We start from the raw sequence: 7,625 nt of genomic DNA, 5'->3' as shown, positions 1-7,625 counted from the left end.
TTTTATTTTTTTTACTTCTCTCCCCCGTCCCCGTCCCCGTCCCCGTCCCCGCCCCCCCCCGGTCGTTTAGTTTTCCCCCCGCGGCGGGGGCGGGCAGGAGTGGAGCAGGGCGAGCAGGCGGGGAGCCTGGCGCAGAGGCAGGCTGGCGAGGGGGGACGGTGTGTCTTTTCGGAGAAGGCTTCTGTTTGGATCGGTTGGAGTTTTATTTTTTTTACTTCTCTCCCCCGTCCCCGTCCCCGTCCCCGTCCCCGTCCCGTCCCCCCCGGTCGTTTAGTTTTCCCCCCGCGGCGAGGGCGGGCAGGAGTGCAGCAGGGCGAGAGCGGCTGGCGAGCAGGCGGGGAGCCTGGCGCAGAGGCAGGCTGGCGAGGGGGGACGGTGTGTCTTTTCGGAGAAGGCTTCTGTTTGGATCGGTTGGAGTTTTATTTTTTTTACTTCTCTCCCCCGTCCCCGTCCCCGTCCCCGTCCCCGTCCCACCCCCCCGGTCCTTTAGTTTTCCCCCCGCGGCGGCGGCGGGCGGGAGTGGAGCAGGGCGAGTGCGTGGCTGGCTGAGAAAGAAAGGCGGGAGCGGGGCCACGGGTGCGGCAGGATAGGGACTCGGCAGCTGGGGTTTAGAGACGGCAGGGCACCGGGGGGGCTCCCCTCTCCCGCCCGGGCACGGAGCCGGCAGGGACGCCGCAGGGTCCTAAAGTCTCCCGCCTTCCACCACCGGGGGCGGCAAGCCTGGTGGCGGAAGGGGGGAGCAGGGGCAGCCAGGCTCGGCGCGAACTGCGTGGCGGGAGGGCGGGGGGGCGGTGTGTGTGTGCGTGCAGCGGCGGGCCCGGGGTGACGGGGGTGGGGGGTGTCGGCCCGGGGCCCTGTTTCGGGCGGGGGGGGGGGGGGGGCTGCGCGCGTGTGCGTTTTGAGCGCACGACTGTGAGCGGGGCAGCGGGTGGAGGGTTTGGGCTGGGGGGGGCCGGTTGCGGGGGGGGGGGGTGCGCACGTGTGTAGCCCCGTGCGAGTGGGTGCGGTGGCGGGCGGGAGGTGTTTGGGGCGGGGACTCGAATGGGGGGGGGGCAGTGCGTGCGTGCGCGTGCGTGTGTCTAAGGGCGGGTGAGCGGCTGCAGCAGCAGGCGGTGGGCGTTCGGGCCGGGGGCCTGTTTTGGCGGGGTGCGGGCGCGCACGCAGGTGGAAATGAGAAAGATTTGTAACGGTGTCGCTAACGCCACTTTCTCTGTTACAGCCCGGGTGGTCGGCCGCTTCGACGTCCGGCCTGCGCCCGTGCCTGCCTACGGGCGATGCGCTCGGCTCCCGGTCGGACCCGTCCCTGGCAAAGCAGCAGCCGCGTGCCTCGGCCTGGGCAGAGACCTGGGGCTCCAGGGCCCCAGCCAGGGCTGCCGGAGAGGCGCGCCGCGCTTCCGACAGAGGGGCATCAGCGGCTCCGTCGCCGGCGGGATGCGTTCGAGCGGTGAGGAAGGTCCCAGCGGCCTTAGGCGGTGGCGGGGGGCGCGCTCCTTCGGCGACGGGGAGCGGGGGGGAAACGGCCCCGGGGCGGGCCGGTCAGCCGGCACGGCGGCCACGCGAGCTCGTCGTCTCCGAGGATGCTCGGCTAAGTCGGCCTCGGCCACAGGGACCGCTTGTCAGGCAGCCGACTGGCTTTCTTCAGAGGCCTGCGAGACCGCCGTCCCTCGGAGGCCAATGAACAGTTAATGCGCGATAACGCAGGGGCCGGAGAACGCTAACGTTAACCAAGAGCGTCGCAAGGTCCTAAAGGAGTGCCGCAATCAAACTTTAGGAGTCGGTAATTTATAATACTGGTGACTACTAATCGAGTCATATTCAATCCGTGACGATCCGCTGGTAGGTACGTACGTACGTACGTACGTATTCCTTCTCCGGCTATTAACGAAGGGATGCACACCTAGCGTGCGTGAACGAATGAGTTTTGTTATTTAAGGAACTGCCAGAAAGCGTATTACCGCGTAGCGCTAAATCAGTCGGTAGGTGACGCTCCATAAACGATACAATCCAGCATCGCTCGTCAACTGTTAATAACTTCAATCGATGACGATTCATAGCGTATCGATTCTTCTGTATTCGTTTAGGAGCGGATCCCACGCCAACGGTGCCACGCGGTACCCGGACGGCCACCGACTCGTACAGAGACGAGAGAGCAGCGTCGGCGCCTCTTCCCGAAGAAGTCGTTACCGATAAAGTACTCCGACTGCGGGTAACGCTTTGCTCTCACGTTTTTGACGCGTGCCTGCCTGCCTGCCTGCCTGCCTGCGTGCGCGGTAAAAGACAAGCTGTCAGACACAATAAATTTTAAGAAAGTGGAATCGCGGAGCGGTCTTAATACACTAATCAGGACCGGCCCGTAGTGCGGCCAGGGAGTGCAGGCCGACCCTGCAGCGTGGCCAGGTTTACCCGGAGACACAGGTAAGGAGGCCAGGACTACCCCGGAGCATCAGGTAGGGATACCGGGCTGACCCCCAGAAAGTCAGGTAGGGTGGCCGGGCCTACCCCGGAGCGCCTGTAGGGACCGCAGGTGTACCCCGGAGCACCGGTAGGGGTACCGGCACTACCCCGGAGGATGAGGTAGGGGCGCCAGGCCTACCCCGGAGCGTCGGGTAGGGACACCGGGCTGACCCCAGAGGGTCAGGTAGGGTGGCCGGGCCTACCCCGGAGCGCCTGTAGGGACCGCAGGTGTACCCCGGAGCACCGGCAGGGGTACCGGCACTACCCCGGAGGATGAGGTAGGGGCGCCAGGCCTACCCCGGAGCGTCGGGTAGGGACACCGGGCTGACCCCAGAGGGTCAGGTAGGGTGGCCGGGCCTACCCCGGAGCGCCTGTAGGGACCGCAGGTGTACCCCGGAGCACCGGCAGGGGTACCGGCACTACCCCGGAGGATGAGGTAGGGGCGCCAGGCCTACCCCGGAGCGTCGGGTAGGGATACCGGGCTGACCCCGGAGGGTCAGGTAGGGTGGCCGGGCCTACCCCGGAGCGCCTGTAGGGACCGCAGGTGTACCCCGGAGCACCGGCAGGGGTACCGGCACTACCCCGGAGGATGAGGTAGGGGCGCCAGGCCTACCCCGGAGCGTCGGGTAGGGATACCGGGCTGACCCCGGAGGGTCAGGTAGGGTGGCCGGGCCTATCCCGGAGCGCCTGTAGGGACCGCAGGTGTACCCCGGAGCACCGGCAGGGGTACCGGCACTACCCCGGAGGATGAGGTAGGGGCGCCAGGCCTACCCCGGAGCGTCGGGTAGGGATACCGGGCTGACCCCGGAGGGTCAGGTAGGGTGGCCGGGCCTACCCCGGAGCGCCTGTAGGGACCGCAGGTGTACCCCGGAGCACCGGCAGGGGTACCGGCACTACCCCGGAGGATGAGGTAGGGGCGCCAGGCCTACCCCGGAGCGTCGGGTAGGGACACCGGGCTGACCCCGGAGGGTCAGGTAGGGTGGCCGGGCCTACCCCGGAGCGCCTGTAGGGACCGCAGGTGTACCCCGGAGCACCGGCAGGGGTACCGGCACTACCCCGGAGGATGAGGTAGGGGCGCCAGGCCTACCCCGGAGCGTCGGGTAGGGATACCGGGCTGACCCCGGAGGGTCAGGTAGGGTGGCCGGGCCTACCCCGGAGCGCCTGTAGGGACCGCAGGTGTACCCCGGAGCACCGGCAGGGGTACCGGCACTACCCCGGAGGATGAGGTAGGGGCGCCAGGCCTACCCCGGAGCGTCGGGTAGGGACACCGGGCTGACCCCGGAGGGTCAGGTAGGGTGGCCGGGCCTACCCCGGAGCGCCTGTAGGGACCGCAGGGGTATCCCGGAGCACCGGTAGGGGTACCGGCACTACCCCGGAGGATGAGGTAGGGGCGCCAGGCCTACCCCGGAGCGTCGGGTAGGGACACCGGGCTGACCCCGGAGGGTCAGGTAGGGTGGCCGGGCCTACCCCGGAGCGCCTGTAGGGACCGCAGGTGTACCCCGGAGCACCGGCAGGGGTACCGGCACTACCCCGGAGGATGAGGTAGGGGCGCCAGGCCTACCCCGGAGCGTCGGGTAGGGACACCGGGCTGACCCCAGAGGGTCAGGTAGGGTGGCCGGGCCTACCCCGGAGCGCCTGTAGGGACCGCAGGTGTACCCCGGAGCACCGGCAGGGGTACCGGCACTACCCCGGAGGATGAGGTAGGGGCGCCAGGCCTACCCCGGAGCGTCGGGTAGGGATACCGGGCTGACCCCGGAGGGTCAGGTAGGGTGGCCGGGCCTACCCCGGAGCGCCTGTAGGGACCGCAGGTGTACCCCGGAGCACCGGCAGGGGTACCGGCACTACCCCGGAGGATGAGGTAGGGGCGCCAGGCCTACCCCGGAGCGTCGGGTAGGGACACCGGGCTGACCCCAGAGGGTCAGGTAGGGTGGCCGGGCCTACCCCGGAGCGCCTGTAGGGACCGCAGGGGTATCCCGGAGCACCGGCAGGGGTACCGGCACTACCCCGGAGGATGAGGTAGGGGCGCCAGGCCTACCCCGGAGCGTCGGGTAGGGACACCGGGCTGACCCCGGAGGGTCAGGTAGGGTGGCCGGGCCTACCCCGGAGCGCCTGTAGGGACCGCAGGTGTACCCCGGAGCACCGGCAGGGGTACCGGCACTACCCCGGAGGATGAGGTAGGGGCGCCAGGCCTACCCCGGAGCGTCGGGTAGGGATACCGGGCTGACCCCGGAGGGTCAGGTAGGGTGGCCGGGCCTACCCCGGAGCGCCTGTAGGGACCGCAGGTGTACCCCGGAGCACCGGCAGGGGTACCGGCACTACCCCGGAGCATGAGGTAGGGGCGCCAGGCGTACCCCGGAGCGTCGGGTAGGGACACCGGGCTGACCCCAGAGGGTCAGGTAGGGTGGCCGGGCCTACCCCGGAGCGCCTGTAGGGACCGCAGGTGTATCCCGGAGCACCGGTAGGGGTACGGGTACTACCCCGGAGGATGAGGTAGGGGCGCCAGGCCTACCCCGGAGCGTCGGGTAGGGATACCGGGCTGACCCCGGAGGGTCAGGTAGGGTGGCCGGGCCTACCCCGGAGCGCCTGTAGGGACCGCAGGTGTACCCCGGAGCACCGGCAGGGGTACCGGCACTACCCCGGAGGATGAGGTAGGGGCGCCAGGCCTACCCCGGAGCGTCGGGTAGGGACACCGGGCTGACCCCGGAGGGTCAGGTAGGGTGGCCGGGCCTACCCCGGAGCGCCTGTAGGGACAGCAGGTGTACCCCGGAGCACCGGTAGGGGTACCGGTACTACCCCGGAGCATGAGGTAGGGGCGCCAGGCGTACCCCGGAGCGTCGGGTAGGGACACCGGGCTGACCCCAGAGGGTCAGGTAGGGTGGCCGGGCCTACCCCGGAGCGCCTGTAGGGACAGCAGGTGTACCCCGGAGCACCGGTAGGGGTACGGGTACTACCCCGGAGGATGAGGTAGGGGCGCCAGGCCTACCCCGGAGCGTCGGGTAGGGACACCGGGCTGACCCCAGAGGGTCAGGTAGGGTGGCCGGGCCTACCCTGGAGGGTCAGGATGGGGGGCCGGGATCCATCGCCGCGTGCCCGTAGGGACAGCAGGTAGAACTCCGGCGCATCACAAAGGGTTCCGCCACGGGCCCAGAGTACTGGTGGGGGAACGGGTTCTATCCCGGAACGTCGCCTGGGGACACCGGGCGTAAGGCGGAGGGTCGGGTAGGAAGGCTGGGTCTAAACTCGCGCGCCCGTAGGGACAGCAGTTTTTCCCCCGGCGTACCGGGCGGGGGTACCGGTACTGCCCCGGAGTACTGACGGGGGTACACGGGTACTACCCCGGGGTACCGGGCGGCGGTATACGGGTACTACCCCGGAGTACAGGACGGGGGTATACGGGTACTACGAAGGAGCACAGGTGGGGGTTACGGGTAGTACCCCGGAGTACCGGGCGGGGGCATACGGGTACTGCCCCAGAGTACCGGGCGGGGGTATGCGGGTACTGCCCCGGAGTACCGGGTGGAGGTATATGGGTACTTCCCCGGAGTACCGGGCGGGGGTATGCGGGTACTGCCCCGGAGTACCGGGCGGGGGTATACGGGTACTACCAAGGAAGGAGTACAGGTGGGGGTTACGGGTAGCACCCCGGAGTACCGGGCGGGGGTACCGGTACTGCCCCGGAGTACCGGGCGGGGGTATGCGGGTACTGCCCCGGAGTACCGGGCGGGGGTATACGGGTACTACCAAGGAGTACAGGTGGGGGTTACGGGTAGCACCCCGGAGTACTGGGCGGGGGTACCGGTACTGCCCCGGAGTACCGGGCGGGGGTATGCGGGTACTGCCCCGGAGTACCGGGCGGGGGTATACGGGTACTACCAAGGAAGGAGTACAGGTGGGGGTTACGGGTAGTACCCCGGAGTACCGGGCGGGGGTACCGGTACTGCCCCGGAGTACTGACGGGGGTACACGGGTACTACCCCGGGGTACCGGGCGGGGGTATACGGGTACTGCCCCGGAGTACCGGGCAGGGGTATGCGGGTACTGCCCCGGAGTACCGGGCGGGGGTATACGGGTACTACGAAGGAGTACAGGTGGGTGTTACGGGTAGTACCCCGGAGTACCGGGCGGGGGTACTGGTACTGCCCCGGAGTACCGGGCGGGGGCATACGGGTACTGCCCCGGAGTACCGGGCGGGGGCATAGGGGTGCTGCCCCGGAGTACCGGGCGGGGGTATGCGGGTACTGCCCCGGAGTACCGGGTGGAGGTATATGGGTACTTCCCCGGAGTACCGGGCGGGGGTATGCGGGTACTGCCCCGGAGTACCGGGCGGGGGTATGCGGGTACTGCCCCGGAGTATCGGGCGGGGGTATACGGGTACTACCAAGGAGTACAGGTGGGGGTTACGGGTACTACCCCTGGCTGCCGGGTGGGGGTACTGGTACTACCCCGGAGTACCAATGAGGGTTACGGGTACTACCCCTGGCTGCCGGGTAGGGGTAATGGTACTACCCCGGAGTGTCGGCATGGGACGCCAAGCTAAGTCTGGAGCATCAGGTAGGGATGCCAGGACTGCTCTGGACGGTCAGGTAAGGCGGCCAGGTCTACCCCTTGGGCCGGCAAGGGGCGGCCAGGTCTACCCCTTGGGCCGGCAAGGGGCGGCCAGGTCTACCCCTTGGGCCGGCAAGGGGCGGCCAGGTCTACCCCTTGGGCCGGCAAGGGGCGGCCAGGTCTACCCCTTGGGCCGGCAAGGGGCGGCCAGGTCTACCCCTTGGGCCGGCAAGGGGCGGCCAGGTCTACCCCTTGGGCCGGCAAGGGGCGGCCAGGTCTACCCCTTGGGCCGGCAAGGGGCGGCCAGGTCTACCCCTTGGGCCGGCAAGGGGCGGCCAGGTCTACCCCTTGGGCCGGCAAGGGGCGGCCAGGTCTACCCCTTGGGCCGGCAAGGGGCGGCCAGGTCTACCCCTTGGGCCGGCAAGGGGAGGCCAGGTCTACCCCTTGGGCCGGCAAGGGGCGGCCAGGTCTACCCCTTGGGCCGGCAAGGGGCGGCCAGGTCTACCCCTTGGGCCGGCAAGGGGCGGCCAGGTCTACCCCTTGGGCCGGCAAGGGGCGGCCAGGTCTACCCCTTGGGCCGGCAAGGGGAGGCCAGGTCTACCCCTTGGGCCGGCAAGGGGCGGCCA

The sequence above is a fragment of the Buteo buteo genome, unplaced genomic scaffold (genome assembly GCF_964188355.1).
Source record: "Buteo buteo unplaced genomic scaffold, bButBut1.hap1.1 HAP1_SCAFFOLD_224, whole genome shotgun sequence".
Classification (NCBI taxonomy): Eukaryota; Metazoa; Chordata; class Aves; order Accipitriformes; family Accipitridae; genus Buteo; species Buteo buteo.
The sequence above is the reverse complement of the archived record's forward strand: the minus strand, read 5'-3'. Positions refer to the sequence as shown.